The 23,317-nt window shown below is 35.3% G+C and overlaps 1 protein-coding gene across 5 annotated transcripts in view; it reads left to right on the forward strand.

Annotated features, from left to right (window-relative positions):
• FSTL5 (follistatin like 5) overlaps positions 1-23,317 on the forward strand; it is an 832,703-nt gene that overhangs the window by 144,247 nt on the left and 665,139 nt on the right. The gene's annotated exons all lie outside the window — the stretch shown is intronic.

Consider the following 23,317-nt stretch of genomic DNA (forward strand, 5'->3'; position numbering starts at 1 on the left):
TTTTTTTGTTTTGTCTCTGCCAGGTTTTGATATCAGAATGAGGCTGGCCTTATAAAATGAGGGCAAAGTCCCTCTTTTTCTATTGCTTGGAATAGTTTCAGAAGGAATTATACCAGATCTTCTTGTACCTCTGGTAGAATTCTGCTGTGAAACTCTCTGGTCCTAAGTTTTTTTTTTTGATAGGTAGGCCATTAATTACTGCCTCAATTTCAGAACTTATCATTGGTCTATTCAGGAATTCAGCTTCGTCTTGGTTTAGTCTTGGGAAGGTGTATGTGTCCAGGAATTTATCTATTTCTTTGAGACTTTCTAATTTATTTGTGTAGAGGTGTTTGTAGTATTCTTTAATGGTAATTTTTATTTCTTTGACATCAGTGGTGATATCCCTTATATAATTTTTTATTTTGTCTACTTTATTCTTCTCCCTTCTTCTTTATTAGTCTGGTTAGCAATCTATCTATTTTGTTAATCTTTGAAACATCCAGCTCCTGGATTCATTGATTTTTCAAAGGGATTTTTGTGTCTCTATCTCCTTCAGTTCTGCTCTGTGCTTAGTTATGTCTTATCTTCTGCTAGCTTTTGAATTCGTTTGCTCTTGCTTCTCTAATTTTTTTAATTGTGATGTTAGAGTGTTAATTTTAGATCTTCCCACTTTATTCTGTGGACATGTAGTGCTATAAATTTTCCTCTAAACACTGTTTTAGCTGCGTCCCAGAGAATCCAGTACATTGTGTCTTTGTTCTCATTGGTTTCAAAGATCTTATTTATTTCTGCCTTAATTTTTTTATTTACCCCATGGTCATTCGGGAGCAGGTTGTTTAGTTTCCATGTTGTTGTGTGGCTTTGAGTGAGTTTCTTAATCCTGAGTTCTAATTTGATTGTACTGTGGTCTGAGAGACTGTTTGTTATTATTTCTGTTTGTTTGCATTTGCTGAAGAGTGTTTGTGCTGAAGAAGTTATGACCACATAACTTCCAATTATGTGGTCAGTTTTAGAATAAGTGCAATACAGTGCCAGAAAAAGTGTATATTCTATTGATTTGGGGTGGAGTGTTTGTAGATGTCTATTAGGTCTGCTTGGTCCACTGCTGAGCTGAAGTCCTGAATATCCTTGTTAATTTTCTGTCTCTGTCTAAGAACTTGCTTTATGAATCCAGGTGCTCCTGTATTGCGTGTGTATATATTTAAGATAGCTCTTCGTGTTGCATTGATCCCTTTACCATTAGGTAATGCCTATCTTTGTCTTTTTTGATCTTTGTTGGTTTAAAGTCTGTTTTATCAGAGTCTAGGATTGCAGCCTCTGCTTCTTTTGCTTTCCATATGCTTGGTAAGTCTTCCTCCATCCCTTTATTTTGAGCCTATGTGTCTTTGCACATCAGATGAGTGTCTTGAATACAGCACACTGATGGGTCTTGACTCTTTATCCAATTTGCCAGTCTGTCTCTTTAAATTGGGGCATTTAGCCCATGTACATTTATGGTTAATATTGTTATTTGTGAATGTGATCCTGTCGTTATGATGCTAGCTGATTATTTTGTCTGTTAGTTGATGCAGTTTCTTCATAGTGTTGATGGTTGTTACAATTTGGTATGATTTTGCAGTGGCTGGCACTGGTTGTTCCTTTCCAGATTTAGTGCTTCCTTCAGGAGTTTTTGTAAGGTAGGTCTGTTGGTGACAAAAATCTCTCAGCATTTTCTTCTCTGTAAAAGCTTTTATTTCTCCTTCAGTTATGAAGCTTAGTTTGGCTGCATATGAAATTCTGGGTTCATAAAGAAAATATTTTTCTTTATGATTGTTGAATACTGGCCTCCACTCTTTTCTGGCTTGTGGGATTTCTGCAGAGAGATCTGTGATTAGTCTGATGGGTTTACCTTTGTGGGTAACCCAGCCTTTCTCTCTGGTTGCCCTTAACATTTTTTCCTTCATTTCAACTTTGGTGAATCTTCAACCTTGGTGAATCTAATGATTATGTGTCTTGGATGTCTTGGAGTTGTTCTTCCTGAGGAGTATCTTTGTGGTGTTCTCTGTATTTCCTGAATTTGAATGTTGGCCTGTCTTGCTAAGTTGAGGGGTTCTCCTGGATAACATTCTGAAGAGTGTTTTCCAACTTGGTTCCATTCTTCCCATCACTTTCAGGTATATCAATCAAACCAAGGTTTGGTCTTTTCACATAGTCCCATTTTCCTTGGAGGCTTTGTTCATTTGCTTTCATTTTCTTTCTAATTTTGTTTTCACTCTTTTCTTCATTAAGTTGATCTTTAATCTCTGATTTCCTTTCTTCTCCTTGATCGATTCAGCTATTGATACTTGTGAATGAATAACAAAGTTCTTGTGCTGTGTTTTTCAGCTCCATTAGGTCATTTATGTTCTTCTCTAAACTGGTTATTCCAGTTAGCAGTTAATCTAACCTTTTTTCAAGGTCCTTAGCTTCCTTGCATTGAGTTAGAACCTGCTCCTTATGCTCCTTTAGCTCAGAGGAGTCTGTTATTACCCACCTTCTGAAGTCTGCTTCTGTCAATTCATCAAATTCATTCTCTTTCCAGTTTTGTTCCTTTGCTATTGAGGAGTTGTGATCCTTTAGAGGAGAAGAAATGCTCTGGTTTTTGTAATTTTCAGTCTTTTTTGCGCTGGTTTTTCCTCATCTTTATGGATTTATCTACCTTTGTCTTTGATGTGGTGACCTTTTAATGAGGTTTCCGTGTGGATGTTCTTTTTGTTGATGTTGATGCTATTCCTTTCTGTTTGTTAATTTTTCTTCTAATAGTCAGGCCCCTCTGCTGCAGCTCTGCTGGAGTTTGCCATAGGTCCATTCCAGACCCTTTGCCTGGGTATCACCAGCAGAAACCACAGAAGAGCAAAGACTGCTGCCTGTTCCTTCCTATGGAAGCTTCATTCCAGAAGGGGCTCCCATCAGATGCCAGCTGGAGCTCTTCTGTATGAGGTGTCTATGGACCCCTGCTGGGAGGTGTCTCCCAGTTCAGGAGACATGGAAGTCAGGGATCCATTTTAGGAGGCCGTCTGTCCCTTAGCAGAGGTTGAGTGCTGTGTTTGGAGATCTGCTGGAACGTAATCCCCTGACTGGGGCTGCTGCCTTTCTTTCAGAGATGCCATGCCCAGAGAAGAGGAATCTAGAGAGGCAGTCTGGCTACAGTGGCTTTATGGTGCTGTAGTGGGCTCCACCCAGTCCAAACTTCCTGGGCTTTATTTATACTGTAAGGAAAAAAATGCCTACTCGAGCCTTAGTAATGTCAGATGCTCCTCCCCCAACCAAGCTCTAGCATCCCAGGTCAACTTTAGACTGCTCTGCTAGCAATAAGAATTTTAAGCCAGTGGATCTTAGCTTGCTGGGCTCCATGGGGGTGGGATCTTCTGAACTAGACCACTTGGCTCCCTGACTTCAGCCCCCTTTCCAGGGTAGTGAATGGTTCTCACTGCCATCTCAGTGGCATTCCAGGTGCCACTGGGGTATGAAAAGTCAACTCCTGCAGCTAACTCACTGTCTGCCCAAACAACTGCCTAGTTTTGTGCTTGAAACCCAGAGCTCTGGTGATGTAGGTACCTGAGAGAATCTCCTGGTCTGTAGGTTGCAAAGACCTTGGAAAAAGCATAGTATCTGTGCTGGAATGCACTGTCCCTAACAGTACAGTTCCTCATGTCTTCCCTTGGCTAGGGGAGGGAGCTCCCCAACACCTTGCACTGCTCAGTTGAAGCAACACCCCACCCTGCTTCTGCTCACCCTCTGTGGGTTGCACCCATTGTCTAATCAGTCCCAAATGAGATAAGCCATGTACCTCAGTTGGAAATGCAGAAATCACTGGCCTTCTGTGTTGATCCTCCTGGAGCTACAGACCAGAGCTATTCCTATTTGACTGTATTGCCAGCCACACCTCAGTTTATTTTTATGCAACTATGTGTTCAGATTCTCCTTTATTTTCTTTATTGTATATTGGTACCTCAGATCACTGAAAATCACCTAATGTATCCAGGGACATATATTTATATTAATCAAGTCAGAGGGACATTGCTGTGAGGATCAAAATATTGAATTCCAAATCTGGAATACCTGAATATTCAGAGCTCTTTCCAGTAGAATAATCTCACAGTTTCTGAGGTTGGCTCTCTACTTCAAGCTCAGGTAGCCAGCCAGTAATGATGATTAGATAGAAATGGACCTTCAGATTTTTAGTACTGAAAGTCATTTGCTACATTATATTGACTGATTAAAATGTCATGTAAAACCGAAATATTGTAATTCATGTATTTTAGCCCTATATGGGACTCTGTATAATTATTGCATGTCTTTATATTTACAAAATATAATATAGCCAGTAGCATAAATAATACCTGAAATGGAGTTTATCACAATCTCATGAAATGTAGTCATTGTATTTTTAGTGAACGGCAATACATGCATTATTAATTAATTTTCTTTGTAATGTATTTATTTATTATTTATTTTTTTGAGACAGAGTCTCACCTGTTGCCCAGGCTGGAGTGCAGTGGTGAGATCTTGGCTCACTGCAACCTTTGCTTCCAGGGTTCAAGTGATTCTCCTGCCTCAGTCTCCCAAGTAACTGGGATTACATATGCATGCCACCATGCTCAGCTAATTTATGTATATCTAGTAGACACAGGGTTTTGCCATGTTGGCCAGGCTGGTCTCGAACTCCTGACTGCAGGTGATCCACCCTACTCAGTTTCCCACAGTACTGAGATTACAGGCATGAACCACAAAGCTCGGCCAATACGTGCATTATTATGAATGTTATGTTTGTTAGTTTATAGTCCAGAAAGTTATGATTGAAGTTAATTATTGTTTATAAGATTTATGAAAACTTTTTTCATCTATTATGCTCAATATTATGATCCTCAAGTACCTAGAAGACAAGAAAACTTACACCTTGAAAATATCAGTGAAGGGATTGATGATTTATTTTTTTGCTTGTTTTTAGCAAAGAGTAATGCTGAATAAATCTCAGACAAGTTTATTTATGGCAGACTTGTAATAATGATTCTTAAAAAATAACTAAGTATTGTGAAAGAATGCGATAGGACAACAAATGGTTTATACTATAATTTTTATGTCATAGCAATTGCACTATATGAAAACAATTCTATTTCCTCAGATTTCTGTTATTAAAAATTAATTATCAATATTAAATGAGGGGAGAATGCATTCTTATGAGTAAGTATTGGTTACCTTACAGCAAAATATCAGTGTCACATATACATAATTTGATAGTGGATGATTAACTGGCAACTCTAATTACCAATAAGAGAATTTAAAATATTTCAAAATACTTAACTTTATACTTCACTTAACAATATGAATGCAAATTGTTGACTAATTAATTAATTAAAATGTAATTCTCTATTATTATGAGCACATTGATTTTCTGATTTTGTTAGCTGACATCTGTTCCATTTATGAACTTTACTATTTAAAAAATATGTCATGTCTTTATGTGAGTGAGATTTATGTTTTTGTGATAATGTAAGTTTTTGAAATAAAATAGTAACATATTGAATACAAATTTTGAAAGCCATTACATACTTGAGATAATAATTGCTACTTTGACAAACATTCAAAAGCATGATTTCAGTTCTAATAAACAATTCTATAAAACAATAATTAGCAATTGTTCAAAATTAACAATTCTATAAAATGATAACCAAGTCTATAAAAGAAAATTAAATCAATTTTAAATCTATTCGCTATAAATAATCTAAATGATGCCATCAAATGCCTCCCTAAATTATTTTAAAGTAGTCTAGATCTAAATGTAAGTAGTAACTTTTTTCTGGGTATAAAGGTAGTATTTATTCTCCATTTAAAAAAAAAAAAACTCATCAAAATAAATTGTTACCATTTGAAATGATCTTGATGCACATCCTTCTGCCACAGGAAGCAAGGAGACAAACATCCTTTAATAATAATCTATTAATCCCATTATCAGCCACCAGGAAAGTTTTCAAAAAGTAACTGGTTATATTTCTTACTTATTCTAAGAAGGGCTCAATTCATAATATGCCAAGCACATAATCTTTCTTTCCCTATTTTGCATATATCCTCTAGTTTTCAAAAGGTTACCACCAATAAATTATCTTACCCAGTGGATCATTCTTCTGCATTTCAGGGTGATTTGTTTTGCAGCTCATTTTGCCCACCAGAAGGCAGTGCTATTTAAAAGATATTCACACATTGACGATCTTGGGGAAAACAACACAGAATAAACTGATGTATTTATTTTTTATTAATAGTAAATAATGAATTAAATCTGCATGGTATATAAAGTGAATGGAGTTCAGACACTTAAGTAGGCTTTTATTTGCATAATCCAATATTGTCTCAACCTACACACTAACATCTCAATAATGTTCTTTCTTTCAATCACCACGACAAGATTTCTTTATTCTAGACTTAACAGTGAGCTAAATGCTTTCTAGTGGAAATTTTGTTAAAAAAAAGAATACGTATAAAGTCACACCTGTAATCCCAACACTTTAGTAAGCTAAGATGGGTGGATCACTTGAGGTCAGGAGTTCCAGAACAGCCTTGCCAACATGATGAAACTTCACTTCTACTAAAAATAAAAAAATTAGCTGGGTGTGGTGACAGGTACCTGTAATTCCAGCTACTCGGGAGGCTGAGGCAGTAGAATGGCTTGAACCTGGGAGAAGAAGGTTTAAGTGACCGAAATCGCGCCATTGCACTCCAGCCTGGGCGACAAGAGCAAAACTCCATCTCAAAAATAAAATACATATGTTGTCTCCTAAAATAGTTGAATGTCATGTTTCAAGAAATATCAAGTAATATTAACCAAAATGTGTTTGATGAATTCATTTATTTAGCTTGAAGGAATAACTTCACTTACCTAGAATGGTTAGCCTTTATGAAAGAGCAGGTCTTGAAATGCTCATATGACTATTGCATTTTTTTCTTATGAAAGTCTTTGTTTTATTTGCCAATAAAAATTACACAATCGATGGCCTTTCCTTTTTTGCTTTGTCCAGACACTATAAACACGAAATTTGACTTTATTAAAGAGATTATATTTGCTTGGATTTTTAGAACATGTATTTCTTCCTTCTTATTTTAGAACTTAGCATTTAGTTAAGTGCCTTTTATGTATTTTATGTTATTTGAAATATTTTTTAGAATTATGAATATAAAAATTTCATATAAAGGTTTGCAATTCTGTAAGTGGTATTATACTCTGTGACTTCTATGTTACTAAGTAGATAGATGTTTTTTTCTTGTTTAATTATGATACACTAGTTAATTTAGAGTTTTACCTATTATGCCAAAAACCAAGTAATATTCCCTTTAAAAATTGTAAGATGTATTTCACAGTTGCAGCTCATTATATGGGTAATAACTTTTTTCAATTACTTAGATAATAAGTAATAATGTTCTACTAAAATTTGTGTCATTGTTTCTTTAACTATTGGCGCATGGTCTTATTATCCACAGGACACTTGAAATGAGTGGAAATTCTGGTCAGATGTGCTCTGTGCTATTGCAAAATTTCTACATAATTCTTATCCCAGAATTTAGACTCGGAATGCTAGATTCAGTTATTTATCCTCCTCCCAGATTTTTAAATCTCCTTTTCTAACCAGTAATGTAAATATAATATGCCACAAAGTGCTGTTTAAAGTATTAGAAGTTAACTATATGACCCTTTTGAGTAAAATGCAAAAAAATCATGTTTTAAATACATCCATGGTAGAAACATATTTATTAGATAGGCTCAATTTCATATAATGTTAAAATTAGAGATTAAGCAATGTTGACCTCTATGTTGAATCATCGTTTTACAAAATTTTAAGTTACAATTCATGTATTTTCCAAACTTGAAGATACCTGAACTACTGACATTAAGCATTCTCTAGTTGTACTGTCATGTTTATTTTTAGACTAACACTGTTCTTATCTTGTTCCTACAATGATACATGGAGCACCATAACGAAAATAAATACAGTAGACAGTACTTTGACCATAAATAGATACATAAAAGATATTTTCCTTATTTTAAGGGAATAATGCATTATTCTCTCAGAGTATGAATTTGATGTTACAATAATGGAATATATTTAAATTTAGGGCCCAGGTGCAGTGGCTCACACTTGTAATCCCAGTGTTTTGGGAGGCTGGAGGATTGCTTGAGGCCAGGAGTTCAACATCAGCCTGAAAAACATAGTGAGACCCTCTCTCTACAAAAAATAAAAAATAGCCTAGCATGGCATGATGGCATGATGGCATACATGTAGTTTAGTCCCACTAGAGACTGAGGTTGGAGAATCACTTGACCCCAGAAATTCAAGGCTGCGAGACTCTGTCCCAAAAAAAAAAAAAAAAAAAAGACTACAAATTTATGAAGATACATGTGTAGTTTTGTTACAGGCACCGATTGCACAGTGGCCAAGTTGGGGCTTTTAGGGTACTCACCACTCAAATAATGTAAGTTGTGTCCATTAACTAATTTTTTATCATCCCCCCCATCTTCTAACCCTTTCCAGTCTTCATTGCCTGTCAGTCATTCCATTCTCTACATTTATGTGTACACATTATTTAGCACCTACTTAGGAGTGAGAATATGTGATATTTAACTTTCTTTGCTTGGCTTGTTTCGCTTAAGATATGACCTTTTGTTCCATCCATCTCTTAATCTTGCCCCTAAAACTCTTTCTAGTGGTTTAGAATCATGGGGATTAGGTCATAATTTTCATGATGTCATTTGCATGAATTCATAAAAGGAAAGGACTCTATGTCACCTATTGGCCCTATTTGGGCTTCATAAACATTTTATTTTCTCAGGGATACGAAGCAGCAATGACTTTAACGGATAACTTAGAACACAAGGGAGCCTAAGTTAGGGTTTACCCTAGAAGGTACCATTACTTTTTTTGTTTCTTTACATGGCAGTCTCTCTAATTTACCATACAAATTGCTATCCTTTCATGGATAAGGTAGAAAGTTATTATCTATTATAATTTTTAATAAATTGTGTTTTAAGTTTCTTTAAAACTCTTGGTATGGAGAGTATATGTACATTATAAGCAGTGTTAATATAAAATATTAATATTCGAAATGCAATATTATAGGTTATATATCATGTTTAATATATTATGTAAATAATATCTAATTAATACAATTATAGTATGAAGTTATCAGAGATGTGTTTTTTTAATTATTTGTTTACATGTAAAAGGTAGAAATGCTGTTTTGTTACATGAATATATTGTATAGTGATGAAATCTGGGCTTTTAGTTTAGTGCAGCCAGTATCCAAATAGTCTACATTATACCCATTAAGTAACTTTTTTTATCGCCCCGAAACAAGAGTCTTGCTCTGTCGCCCAGGCTGGAGTGCCGTGGCACGATCTCGGCTCACTGCAACCTTCACCTCCCAGCTTCCAAAAATTCTCTTGCCCCAGCCTCCCGAGTAGCTGGGATTACAGGCGTCCACTACGACGGCCAGCTAATTTTTGTGTTTTTCAGTAGAGACGGAGTTTCACCATGTTGGCCAGGCTGATCTCAAACTCATGACCTCATGATCTGCCTGCCGCAGCCTCCCAAAGTGCTGCGATTACAGGCATGAGCCAGCACTCCCTGCAGTAACTTCTTATCTCTTACTCGGCAACCTTCCATCTTTCATAATCTCCAAAGTCTGCTTTCATACTCTATGTCCATGTGTACACATTATTTAGCTACCACTTTAAGTGAGAACATGCTGCATTTGACTTTCTGTTTCTAAGTTGTTTTCCTGAAGGTAATGGCCTCCAATTCCATCCATGTTGCTATAGAACACATGATTTCATTCTTTCATACTAAGGCTGGGTAGTTTTCCATTGGTTATGGTTTATTTGTGTGTGTGTATTTATGTTTTTGTTGTGTGTGTTACAAAGGTTTCAAAGGAAAACTAATATTTATAAATCTCTTACCATGTTCCACAAACCTATTGTTTATTTATTCAGCTTATTAAATATAGGAAAATATCTCTGGGAAGGAGCCATAATTTTACACATAAGGCAAATGAGCCTTGAAGATTAAGTACTTGCCCAAGATCATGCTGTTAATAAATACTTGAAGCTAAATGTAACTAATTGTACTGCTTTTACTTGAGATTGTCACTCTTGAAATTATTCCTATGTGTCCTATTTCAATGCAATACAGTTAAATCTTTCTATTTTGGGATAGACCTATATGTAAAGATATGTTTATCTGCAGTTGCTTAGTAGTAACCAATACAGACTATATTGTATCCATTGCCAGATGGAAAGTTCAGTCTTCTCAAAATTTGGATAAACAGGTTAATAATTTAGATGTCAGGATTCAATTGAAAAATGTATTCATCACAGCAGATAAAAATGTAAACAGCTTGAACAATATAAAATGGGAGACAGACTTAAACTTTTTCTATAATGCAAGCAATAAAATTGTTCTTTGATTTCAACAAACAAAATAATTTTACTCACTTTTACAGCAATTTAAAAAATTTAAAAAGTAAAATTAAAGCATGAGAGGGCCTTTCATAAGGTGACTGATGATGCAACAATTATTTGGTTCAGTCAGCACAAGGCTCAAGATATTTGCTAAAAATAAATATTTGAAATACTTTTATCTTTGCTTTTGTTGTTTTCTCTTCTTTTCTTTTAATTAAATATGAAGTAATTTTTTTTTCTTTTAGTTAAATAAGAAGTAACTTAATATTCATCTGCCTAGTAAAATAGAGTCAAATAATTCTGCCAGGTGATAAATAATATATTAAAACTTGGTTTTGACATTTGCTAGCCATGTGACTATAGGCAAGATATCTAATTAGTCTAAGACTCCATTTTCTCTTCTCTAATTGAGAATCAAACACTTGTCCCCATCTATTGAGACTGTGGTGAGGGTTAACTATGATTTTCTGCAGAGGTATTTGAAGCAGTTTTAGTTTTATAGTAAATATTTAATAATTGCTAACTTAAATATTATTACAACTTACTGAGTTCCTTGATATGTGAACTAAGACTCAGGAAATCACTAAATAACTATTACAGAATCATTAAATAACTGTGAGTTCCCATGGATGGGAGCAGACAGATAGATGTACCAAGGAGATGAATACTTTCCAACATGGGCGTCATTGGTAGCATTAAATCTAATCATCTATTTTAAAAAATATTCAATTTAACTTTCACTAAACAGACTTACTTTGAATTCATTTTATTCAACAACTTAAGTAGTTAAATTTTGTCCATAGCATAAATTTATCCATGGAGCCTGTGTCCCATGACCCTGGTTAATCAGGAAATGAAAGTGCAGTGGCATTTATTCAAATGGATAATCATAAATTTTTTGGAGATATTTTTGGAAGTTTTTTTGTGTGGGTCAAATAAGATAATGAATGTGATAATATATGAGACACTATTTAGCACATTACTTGGAATCTTGTAAGTACTCAATAAATGCTCATTAAGTTTAAATCAAATTGCAGTTTGTGAATATCTAACTTTGTATATATTAAATTCACAATAATGTTTCCAAGGTTTTGTAGAAATAAAATATTATAAAAATAAATGCATATATATTTATATATATACTTCTATATTTAAATATATAAAATTCACTTTCCATCTTTTGAAAAGCAAATCATCACACACACACACACACACACACACAGATATACACACACACACAGAAAGAGAGAGAACCCATTTCTTTAATGACAAAACCAATAAATCCACTTTTCATATCTTTATAAACACTCCAACAAGTGGCTGCTTCATAAAGGCTATTCAGAATATATTTGTAAGTGCTGAGTGAAGTAGTAAGATGTGTTTAGGCACAAAATGTCATTATAAAATCATATGAGAGTATTTAATACAACCCGCCATGAATTATATAGACTATTTCTAAGTAGAAATGTTATACTTTTTAAAATCAAGATTTATTACATTCCACCATGTTCTATGATTAAATAATAGCAAATATATTCTCTTTCAGCCATCTTTTATAATGTATAACCTAGAAAAAGAATGTGGCATAGACTACCGTTAACTTTTCATAAGTTTCTACATTTATTGTCACCTGTAACATTTCAATAATTGAAGTTGCAAATCTGGAAGTACACGTTTTCATAATGAATTGTAAAATGAGTTGGTATCTAGATCATATGATTAGCTAGAGTTTTAATGGGTAGCATACATATATTGTGATTAGTTCAAATTGGTTTTATTTCTTAAACAGCTTTAGGAATTACAAATGTATTACCTAAGTTTCATTTCCCTCAATTGAGGAAAATATGTGTGTCATATCACACAAACTACCAAATTTCAGATAGGAGAGAAAAAAATCTTTCTGTATAGGTGACTGACAAAGTCAGATGTATAGGCCCAAATAGTATGGATAATATTATCAAAGGGCTGCAGATCCAACAAGAGGACGTTAATTATTTTATTAGGATAATGTATTTAGTTATCAGTGAACTAGTTACTGCAGTCCTACTATAAATAACATATGGACAATTTAGACCTGTAACATTGTTTCCAAAGTTTATAATTAAAACATATTTAGCATGTAATTGATGGGGATAGTTAGTGAAGAAGACAGATCTGTCTAAACTGAAATGCAAAATAGGAAAATATAGAACTCCTTTAATATAGAGCTATTAACTGTGAAGTCCCAGAAGATAAGGAACTGACTTTGGTCTTATTTAGGGCACAGTGTTTTCTCAAATTTTCTGGAACTTGAGAAAAAATACTGAGTTAGCAGATGGCACTGATTTTTTTTTAATTAAAGAAATGTAGAGCTATTGGACACAACACACAAATATTATGTAGGCAGACAAAAAAGTTATGATAAATAGGGTTTACTGCCAAAATGGTGAAGGGAGAAAGAATCCAAACTAATATTACCAGTAAGCATTTGATAATTATTAAATGGTTACTCTTACACAATATGCTGCAAAATAAAAAAATATGTATTCACAAATTCTAAGTATTATCACCAATTAACTATATTATTAGATATCAATAGGGTTTTTGGCAATTTAGTGGAAAACAATATTCAAACAATGTAAAACTCATGCTGTTGGGGTGAAGCTAGGCTAACTTGCATAATCTTGGTTAAGACATTTTTTAACCAGGCCCAACTCTAAAAGTGGTGAGGCCTGAATCAAGAGTACAAATAAGGCACTCCACCTGCCCACACATCTTGTTTAGCCCTATTTCTCTTCTCTTACCCCTAACCACCTTCCCTTTCTATTATTTACCCCCTAGGAAAATTAAAAACAAGGAAAATCTGAGAAGGGACCCGTGTAAGACCTGGAAGCAGGCACAGGGCTATTGTTAGGGAATTCTGGGGTCTGATTACATTGAGCAAGACCCAGAGAAGGGCAACTCACAGAACTGGACTTAGCCCCATGAACTGCTTGCCTTGTGAGGAGGGGAACAGACAAAACGGGGCTGGAGGGGTTCTACCAAAGCAAGAAGCTCAAGGCAGGAACCCACAGCACAATCCGCAGCAGCACTGCATCACGAAGTATAATGAATTGGACAATACGATCTAAGAAAGGTAAAAGGAGTAGGGAAATTTGCATTCAGGTAAGTTTAAATAAGGGATTCTGATTGTTAAAATCGTGACTTACATGAGATAAAACTACACTCTGAAAATTTTGAGAGTGTAATGAACTTGTTATCAAACTTTTATGTTGTTAGGAAAAAGTGCCATCCATTTCGTTGTCTCATTCTCAAACGTATTTTAAAGTTCTGCTGACCCCATTCTCCTCTGATTTTCATATGCTTAGTGGTCTGCTGGAAGTATGAAAATAAACAAACAACATGAAAACCCAGAAAATGATATGTCTTCCAGTTGAATATTCTGCATTGTTGTTCGAAGATTAGGCTGCTTTAAATTACTCTTCAGTGGAAACCCTGTACTGAATCATAGTACTTTCTATTGTAAATTTAACACATCTTCCTCCTCATGTGATCATCTCATAGGTACCAGATAGCGTTTATAATAATTTTAGTGTGATGTAATAGAACTTAGAAATATCAGGAATCACTTTATCAGAGAACAACACATTTACATTTATTGTAGTGCTTTTATCAGTCAAATAATTCATCTGAAAAAACAAAAACAAATTTAGGTAGAGATGTTGGAAAGAATTTGGTTTTTTTCTGGTGATTCTGAGAACATGCTGGCAGATAATCTACATGATGATAGCATCAGCCCATCTGTCATACAGTCTGCATACCTCAGGTCCTATGATCATAATTACTGCACGGAGTAACCACAGGGGTACTTGCAAAGACTGACTCCAAGGGACAGTGATAGAGAGCAAGTGCGGAGGGAATGTCTATCTTTTTTATCTATATGTTTAAAAACTTTACTTTTAAACCATGTAACTAAATTATTAAGCCCATTTTAATATTCAGTGTGATCAACCTCCTTGGAATTTATCAGGACAGTTGTAGGACATCGTAAATTTACAAATACTTTTTCGATCAGGACTACAGATATACTGATGTTTTGTGTAGATATCTGTCTCCAAAGGCTGCTGAAATGGTTCAGAAAAAAAGTAACTTTATCTCTAAGACTACTGCCTCCAAATTTGAAAATCTAATTCTTTTTGACTTCCCAAATTATGTCCAGTCATGTTGTGAACGGTAATTCATCCAAAGTTCTATATTGATACAGTATAACATTATAAAGATGCTCAAAAATGCCAAGAACACAAAGATACTCCAAATATAATTATAAAACTCATTCTTATTTGAAGCCTGGGGAAGCCATTAGAGAAATTTAATAAGACTAAATCCCCATGTAAGTTAAAATCTAAAGACACAAAAGTCCAAAGGAATTATAACTCAAAAATGTCCATGATCAAGCTCCTTTAAGTCTAAAGGATCAAGTTTTCTCCATTTCTTATCCTGCTCTCCATTCTCATCCTGCCCTAGGGAATACCAGAGCCTGGTTGCAGTGTTGCTTCCTCCAGCAGCTGCAGCCCAGCCAGCTGTTTTCCATAGGGTTCATGTGATTCTCTTACAACCTTAGAATTTGAATTACATCAGTACTACATTTTGTGTGCCTCTTTTTCAGAGTCCAAAGATAATCACAGTTTATTCTTATCAAGCAAGTTTTGAAAAGCAGCTTATTTCCAAAACCTAGACAAAGTTATTCCACTCAAAAATATATTTTTAGAACCCGGAATTTAGTTTTGGCCAAAACCATAACAGAAACTCAGTGCTATCTGAGCAAATAAGGCTAGAGAATAAGAATATACTTTATTGCAGCCACTTTGGGATGCCAGTAGGTGGATGCCAGTTGCCCAAATTCATGAGCTTTGAGAGTAAGTCAATCGGAAGACTCCCAACAAGAGATTAATTATGGCAGGGTATTCACTGTATCTGTGAGTAAAGTAATACCTAATAAACACTCCCTCTTTTCTCAGAGAGTGACGAGTGAAACATGAACACCTTATTTTGAAATTGAAGAATGTAGAGGAAAAACAGCCTTGCCAAGTCTTAATTTATATAGATTTTTTCTCCTCATCCAGCATATGAAACTCTTTTAAATCTCCTGTCTCAACTGAACTTTCCTTAAAAACAGAGCCTTTGGAAAAGCTTTACGTGCTATTTTATGGCTAGTACAAACACAGAGACTGAAGAGTATAGAAAAAAGTAGAAAGGAGGAGAATCTCGAAGAGCCGCAGAGGCAGTGCTCTGCCAACTGGCCCTCACAGCTTATGACTAGTTAGTTATTTGCTCTGGCTGGATATTTTTAACAAAACTATTATGAAGCTACTTCTTCAGCAAATAGTCCATCCATCGTAAGGAAGGGAGAAGAATTTATCTAAATTTATCCATCACCCCCCATATCCCATTAGTCAGAGCTTGCAATACAGGCACTAACTTTCCCACACTGCAAAGTCAAGTCTGGGCTCATGCTAAGTTATATCTGTGCTTTAGTGGACAGCATGTGGCGTGGCATGACACGTTACTGGGACATACCCATGAATATCAGAGAACAAGCGCATAAACCAGAAACTATTTTGAAAACGGTGGAAACTTTTTTATTTGGCTCCACAACTGAAGAACAGATAAGCTGTGATTTGAGTCATTCAGTCCGGATTCAAACCAAGTAAGCAGATCTGGAATGATAAGTGAGACTGAATCCATCACACTTCACTTTTTTCTTGAGTTCTGTGTTTCTGCTACAACAATGTTGCAATGCCTATGACTCTAGTGACCCTGCCTCCCTTCCTTCGTGTGGACTAACATTTATTGCCCCTTCTCAGAATACTGCCTTATTATGGGCTCTTGTTCATATCTGTAATTTCTCTCTCTGTGGGAAAGTTTTACTCCATTTTTTATTGTAAAATCACTCTAGAAGATATCTAAATTTATTGAAGCACTGATGCCTCTGAAAGTTTGCACTAGGAACATAGTGAGGGTAATCAATCTGCCATGGTTCTTCAAGCCACTATCAATCCTCAAATTTTAAACTTTTTTGACCTTCAGTACCATTTCTAGCTGCTATTTTTCATGGAAGAATGGAAAATAATTTTATTTTCCTACTCTTCTTCTTTTCGTTTTAAAGCCATTAGTAACCTGTTTATAAACTTAGTCTCTTCTCTTCTCTTCTATGTAAAAAGATAGCTATTTTCTGGATTTAAATGCCTTGCTTCCTTTAACCATCTTACATTTTTATCTAGACTTTTAAAAGCAGATTTTTAAGTCAATATGTTCCGAGCCCGTCAAATATATCCATTGTTCAAACAAATCATGTTCACCTTCACTTTCTTGATGTGGATAATCTCGTCCTGGAGATAACCACAGCGTGGACTCAGTCTATCCTCATCCCATCTGCCTTTCTGTCATATCCCTTTTTTGTTACGCTTTCATTTATGGTCTCAGTTCCACAAATTTATCTAACCTATTCCCTCAAGGCACAGGACATTCTTGAATGGCCAACTAACTATAATGTCATCATCTAAATTAATTTATTATTTTTCAAATCTCTGGTATCTGGATTAACTCCATGAATGCAAGCTAAGTTCTTTCACCATTTCCTTTTTAGCCCTGAATGCAAAGTGAAATTTGAAACATCAAATTTTAGCCTGACAATAATAATTTCAAACCAGAACCTCAGTAGTATTATGTAGTATGCTTGGAGTCCAGCTGCCTTACAGTATAAAAGTCATTCCTCGTAGACAAGGCTGGAAAGCACATTGCAAATAGCAAATAACTGTTCTGTTCTTTAAAATGTAAGGTGTAGGTACATAGGAGGATGCTCTTTTCCATACGAATGAATTCTTGATTCAGATAAACCTGAGGACTGCAGCCTCTGCAGCCCACTGGTGGTAACTCCTGAGCCTCCCACTTGCCTCCATAGATGCAGGGTGGAGCAAATCGAGCTGCCACAGACTGCACGGGAGAGCCAGCTCACCCCAGACCTCCATGCCTGGCCCTTTCCTTGTCTATAAAGGCTCTGTGAGTGCTGTGGTCTTGGCTGCCTTCATACGGTGCATTTTGGTTTCCGAGATCCATGAAGTTCTTGAGTTTGCTTAAATCCAGGATACTCAGCACCTTTATTAACGTCAGAACACTTTGGCTAAGGGCTTGAGGTTTGCAGGCATTTTTTTTTTAAGGCCTATGGATAAGTTTTTCAAATGCCACCATTACCAACCGAAGTAAAATAAACCATAGTTTAAAAAGTCACCACACATGTTTGATTTAGGCTGTTGACAGCCTTCAATTTATTTACATAATTTAATCTAAACCTCTAAAAAAGCAAACAAAAAGTAAGCAAACTAATGCTGCTTACTAGTTAATGTCTGAAGTAAAGCCATGTGCCATAATCCCAACCCGTAAAACCTACATCATCAAGGCAGAGAAGAATCTTAGAACAACAAAAAGGACCTATGGAGAACAAGCCTAGCTTCTATTTTTCCTTCCCAAATTCTACTCTCAGATAACTCCTCCTTTTTCCCTTAGAAAGAATGTGCTGTACCTTCCTGGGGGCATCTATAAACTTTTCTGGTGTTCCTGGATTTTATTTTGCTATGTAACAGTCCTTCAAAACTTTCTGTAAAGAAACAAAGAAACCAGGAGCATTATATGTCACACTAATGTTGTTTCTCCATGTAGAAGGAAACAGCAGGGGAGGAAGAAGTTTCCTTTATCTGATCTCCACTTCCTGATCTTCAGCACTGTCATTCCCAAAGGCCTGGGTGAACAGACTGAATATTGAAGTGATCTCGAGAACAGTGTCAACTACAACAGACATTTGTGAAGCTATACTGAAAAATCGTATTTTTTTTTTTTTAAGACAGAGTCTTGCTCTGTCACCCAGGCTGGAGAATGCAGTGCAATATCTTGGCTCATTACAATCTTCACCTCTCAGTTTCAAACAATTCTTCTGTCTCAGTTTCCCAAGTAGTTGGGATTACAGGTGTGTGCCACCACGCCTGGCTAATTTTTGTATTTTCAATGGAGACAGGGTTTCAATGTGTTGGTCAGACTGGTCTTGAACTCCTGACCTCATGTTATCTGCCCACGTTGGCCTCTCAAAGTGCTGGGACTACAGGAGTGAGCCACCACACCCAGCTGAGAAGTTGTATTTTACAGAGTAAAGTTCATAATGCTATAAGTTTCAAAAATTCTAATTAAATATAATATATAGAGAAAACAGTGAAAAACGTAATTCTGCAAAAAAAAACCCCTTCAATATTATAGTATTAAGCCTTCAGATATTTCATGTTCGATTTTCTCTCAATATGCATTTCATATGTCTAAATTACTTACTTATATAATTTAACTAAAAACTAAAAAATAAATTAAAGCTTTCTGTAAGAATTTCAAGCATTGGCAAAGGGGAATATTTTTCTCCCCAACATCATTTGGCATGGTAGAATTAAAGTTCATATGTTTAGGATTATTAACTTTTACTTAAAATTTTTCCATGAATTTTCTTTTCTTTTCTTTTTTCTTTTTTTCTCTTTTTGAGATGGTGTCTTGCTCTGTTGCCAGGCTAGAGTGCAGTGGTGTGATCTTGGCTCACTGCAACCTTTGCCTATCAGGTTCAAGAGATTCTCCTGCCTCAGCCTCCCAAGTAGTTGGGACTACAGGTGCACACCACCATGCCCAGCTAATTTTTTGTATTTTTAGTAGAGACAGGGTTTCACCATGTTGGCCAGGATGGTCTCGATCTCTTGACCTCATGATCCACCCTCCTCGGCCTCCCAAAGTGCTGGGATTACAGGTGTGCACCACTGTGCCCAGCCAGATTTTTCTTAATTGAAGAAATAATCGGAGTGTTTTGAACTACGTTTGAATTGAAATTTAAGGTATATTATTTCATTTTTAGCTGTAATTTTCTGTTCGGTAATAATCCATGTGTACTTGAATAATCTATATATATCACTTCAGATATCTAAGGTTATATCAGTTCAAAAGAATAAAATTCTAATAACCTGAACAGCTAGAATAGTGATTATTAAGATTCAACAATTTTTACTGCTGAAAAATTATCAAGATTTCTGTGGTAACATGTTCCTCAGAATAAACTATGTTTTTTCGTTGTCCTCACCTGAAAGGTTACATTTGACTTAATGTCTCATCTCTGTGTGTTGCCCTGTAGGGAACACACACAAAGGGCTTGTGAAAGTGGCATTTCATTTTCAGATATAAACCAGGCAGTATATTCCTGGCTTTTACCCTTGGAACATAGTGCATCACATGGAGATTTAGAGCTGTACACACTTACAGAACATCAAGGCAAGTGCAAAGTACTCGCCCAGGTATAATAAGAATATAAAATTATAAAATACATCACCTGTCCCTCTAGAAGCTCGTGAATTGCTAGATAAGTCAAAAACACACACATAGAGAAATGTAATGACAGAACAAACAAGACTCTAGAGAAGAATAATAAACAGCAGGTTTTAGGAAGACTTTCAAATGAATGAGATTTGATGTGGCACTAGAAAAAAAATAAAACAACTGAAACCAAGTGTAAGAGTTAAGAGAGTAAAATGATGGCAGGGCACGGTGGCTCCCACTTGTAATCTCAGCACTTTGTAAGAACAATCCCAGCACTTTGTAAGGTGGGCAGATCACCTGAAGTGAAGGGCTCAAGACCAGCCTGGCCAACATTGTGAAACCCTGTCTCTACTAAAAATACCAAAAAAAACAACAACAACAAAAAAAAGTTTAGCATGGTGGCAGTCACCGCTAATTCCAGCTACTTGGGAGACCAAGGCAGCAAAATTGCTTGATCCTGGGATGCAGAGTTTGCAGTGAGTCAAGATTACACCACTGCACTGCATCATGGGCGACAAGAGCAAAACTCCATTTCAAAAAAAAAAAAGAGTAAAATGACAAGCACCGGTTCCTTGAGAGGAGGGCTGGACAGCGATGAGTCAGGAAACACAGGAAACGTATGTCTTCAAATTTTAAGAAAAATACGATTTTTGTTACCGTTAGCCCATATGTTAAACCATATGCTCTGGGTTTTGCTTTTGAAAATCTGATCTTGGGAGTGGGGGCCAATTTGAATTCCAAAAATTCATGTAATATCTTCTGGCATATATGAGCCTGGGAATGGAAACCGTAATAGGTTTGATGATAAAAGGAGCAATGACTCAGCAGAAAAATGCTGCTGGATATGTAAATGTTCCCTAACTCCAAACCCCCAACCTTCCAGGAATCATTGCACCCTAGTTTCACTGCCCTGAACGCTTCTCCTAATAATCGGAGGCAAATAAAAATAAAAATCAGATGTGTTCTGCCTTCGTGGGGCATCTATAAACTGTTCTGCTGTTCCTGGATTTTATTTTGTTACATGGCACTCTTCAAAAACTAATTAGCCTTAACAGAATTACCATATAGCCCAGGAATTCAACTCCCAGATAGATACACAAGAGAAATAAAAACATACGTCCACGCAAAAAGTTGTACACAAATGTTCATAACAGCATTTTCAACTAAAAAAAATGGAAACAATCAAAATGTTTTGACTGGTGTATGAATGCAATGGGATAATATTCGGGAAGAGAAAATGAGACTGACACAGGCTGCAACACAAATGAACCTTTTAAACGTGAAAGGAGCCATAAGTGAAAGAAGCCAGACACATGAGACTACGTTCTCTTCGGTTTTGTTTATATGAAATGACCAGAATAGGCAAATCTGTAAATATAGAAAATATAACAGGGGTTACTAGGCCTGGGAATGGTGATATGAGAGACAGTGGTGGAAGAGAGAGACTGCTAATAGGGGTAGGGTGGCTTTGGGGGTTATGAAAATGTTCTAAAATCAGACTGTGGTGACGGTTGTGCAACCTTGTGAATGTCATTTTACATTGTAAAAGAGTGAACTACATGGTATGTGAATTATTTCTTACATGTTCTTCCATCATTTGTTTCTTTTTAGCATGATAGTTAAATCATTACATAGGACAGTACGTCCTATTAATATTTAACTTCTCTGTGATGTTTAAGAATTAAATGTACCCATAAATTACTTTTCAATAATGTACATAAGTGAGCGTGTTTTTTATTTTTATTTTCTTTGCATTATTTTTATTTTATCACCTCAGAGTGCTTTGAGAAATTTCAAATTTTGTAGATATACCAATGCACTAGAAAATGGAAGGAAAAGAGTTTGTGATATATTGCCTGACACAACCTTGTTATTTTGAAATAGTGTTGTCTCTTGAACTCCTAAGTTCGGTATGTTGAACTCTATAAAAAGCAAATTAACCTGTAAGTAAAAACAAAGCATCAAGAAATCATTTAGAATCTCCACTTAGGTTCATAGTGTGTACAAGGGGGTAAGAAACTTGTGGAAAGATTAATAGGTTCTATTTTGTTAACAAAACAAACAACAAAAAAATAAACCAAGAGACTTTAGTTCAAATTGCATGTCAAAATCGAACACCAACAATTGCATGCTATATTTTATCTTTGTAGTTTGCGCTACTACATGTAATTTGTAGAAAATTGAACGAAGTTTATTGAGTTGAAAGATTATTTACATAATGTACATATGAAAAAACACAAAATACTAAATGATGTTGAAGTCTTTCTGCATGCATAGAATGACATAGGAATGAAAAATAATAATCCTTATTTTCTTTGTACAGCAGCTTTATTATTTCCATTTTATGCCACCTATTAGCTTCAAGTCCATGAGTTAATGCCTTTAAGTGTTATTAATTATATACTAAGATGTATTATTTTCTCTTATATTGTCCACTGGTAATTTAAAGGGCAATCAGAGCTCATATAACCTTGAAATATGAATCCAAGGAGTGCCTTTTGGGGTGACATATTTTATAATTGTAGCCTTTTCCATTATGCAGGTTCCTACTGAAACAATTATTGTATTCATTTTGGGCTTTTGCCTTTTCATGGAACTGCTGCTTTTCATTAACAATTAAGGTCATGCTCTGGTTCTAAGACCACTCCTTGCCCCTGCCCACATCCTAGCTTGCTATTAATAGTGCCAGCTCTAGTTAACATTTATATCAAAGTTGAGAAGAGATATTACAGTGAAGTGCAAATTAAAGCCTGCTAAAATGCTGCTACTAAAAATTATACTGGGGCATTAGTACATTTTCCATTTATTTCAATGGGTCACATTAACAAGGCTGCATGTCACTTTATCCTAAAAGGTGGACCAGGCTGTCAGTTCTGATTAGTGTTGAAAAAATGGCATTTCGACAAAGGCTTTGCTAAAAGAGAACAAAACTATTACTAACTGGTAGCTTAAATGTGTGTAATTATTGGACATTTTTTGTAGGATGTTAGGAACTTACGTCAATCAAAGGTCAATTTTTAAATTTCTTTTTTTATTTTCAAATTAATTTGTCTACACAATTATCTTTTTGTAAGCTAAATAGTAAGAAGAGAAACATTCTTACATTTTAATAACTTCTTGAGTAACTAAGCCTATTTAATTTAAAATACCATAAAGCAAATTGCTATCCTAGAGGAGTACTATGTAAATCAAGCCTAAGTTTAGGAAATTCATCCTTCATATTAAATATTTAAAAAGAATGACCTAAAGTCATTTATGCTAAAGGAGATCAGAGCCCAGCAGTTTTGTTTGTGTTCATTGTGCTTTTGATAACAATGTCTATCATCTCCTATAACACAGATAAAAACACTGTGTAATAACTAATTATTTATTCCTGAATAATATGAGCTCAGAGATTGTGTCATTGTTTATACAGAAAAAGAATAATCAGATTTTGTCGCTGCTTCAGGAGAATGGTTCATGCATTATAGACCATCTCCAGATTAAAAATCAAAATAAGGT

This window comes from Aotus nancymaae, unplaced genomic scaffold (genome assembly GCF_030222135.1).
Source record: "Aotus nancymaae isolate 86718 unplaced genomic scaffold, 86718_ANA_hifiasm-v0.15.2.pri h1tg000033l, whole genome shotgun sequence".
NCBI lineage: Eukaryota > Metazoa > Chordata > Mammalia > Primates > Aotidae > Aotus > Aotus nancymaae.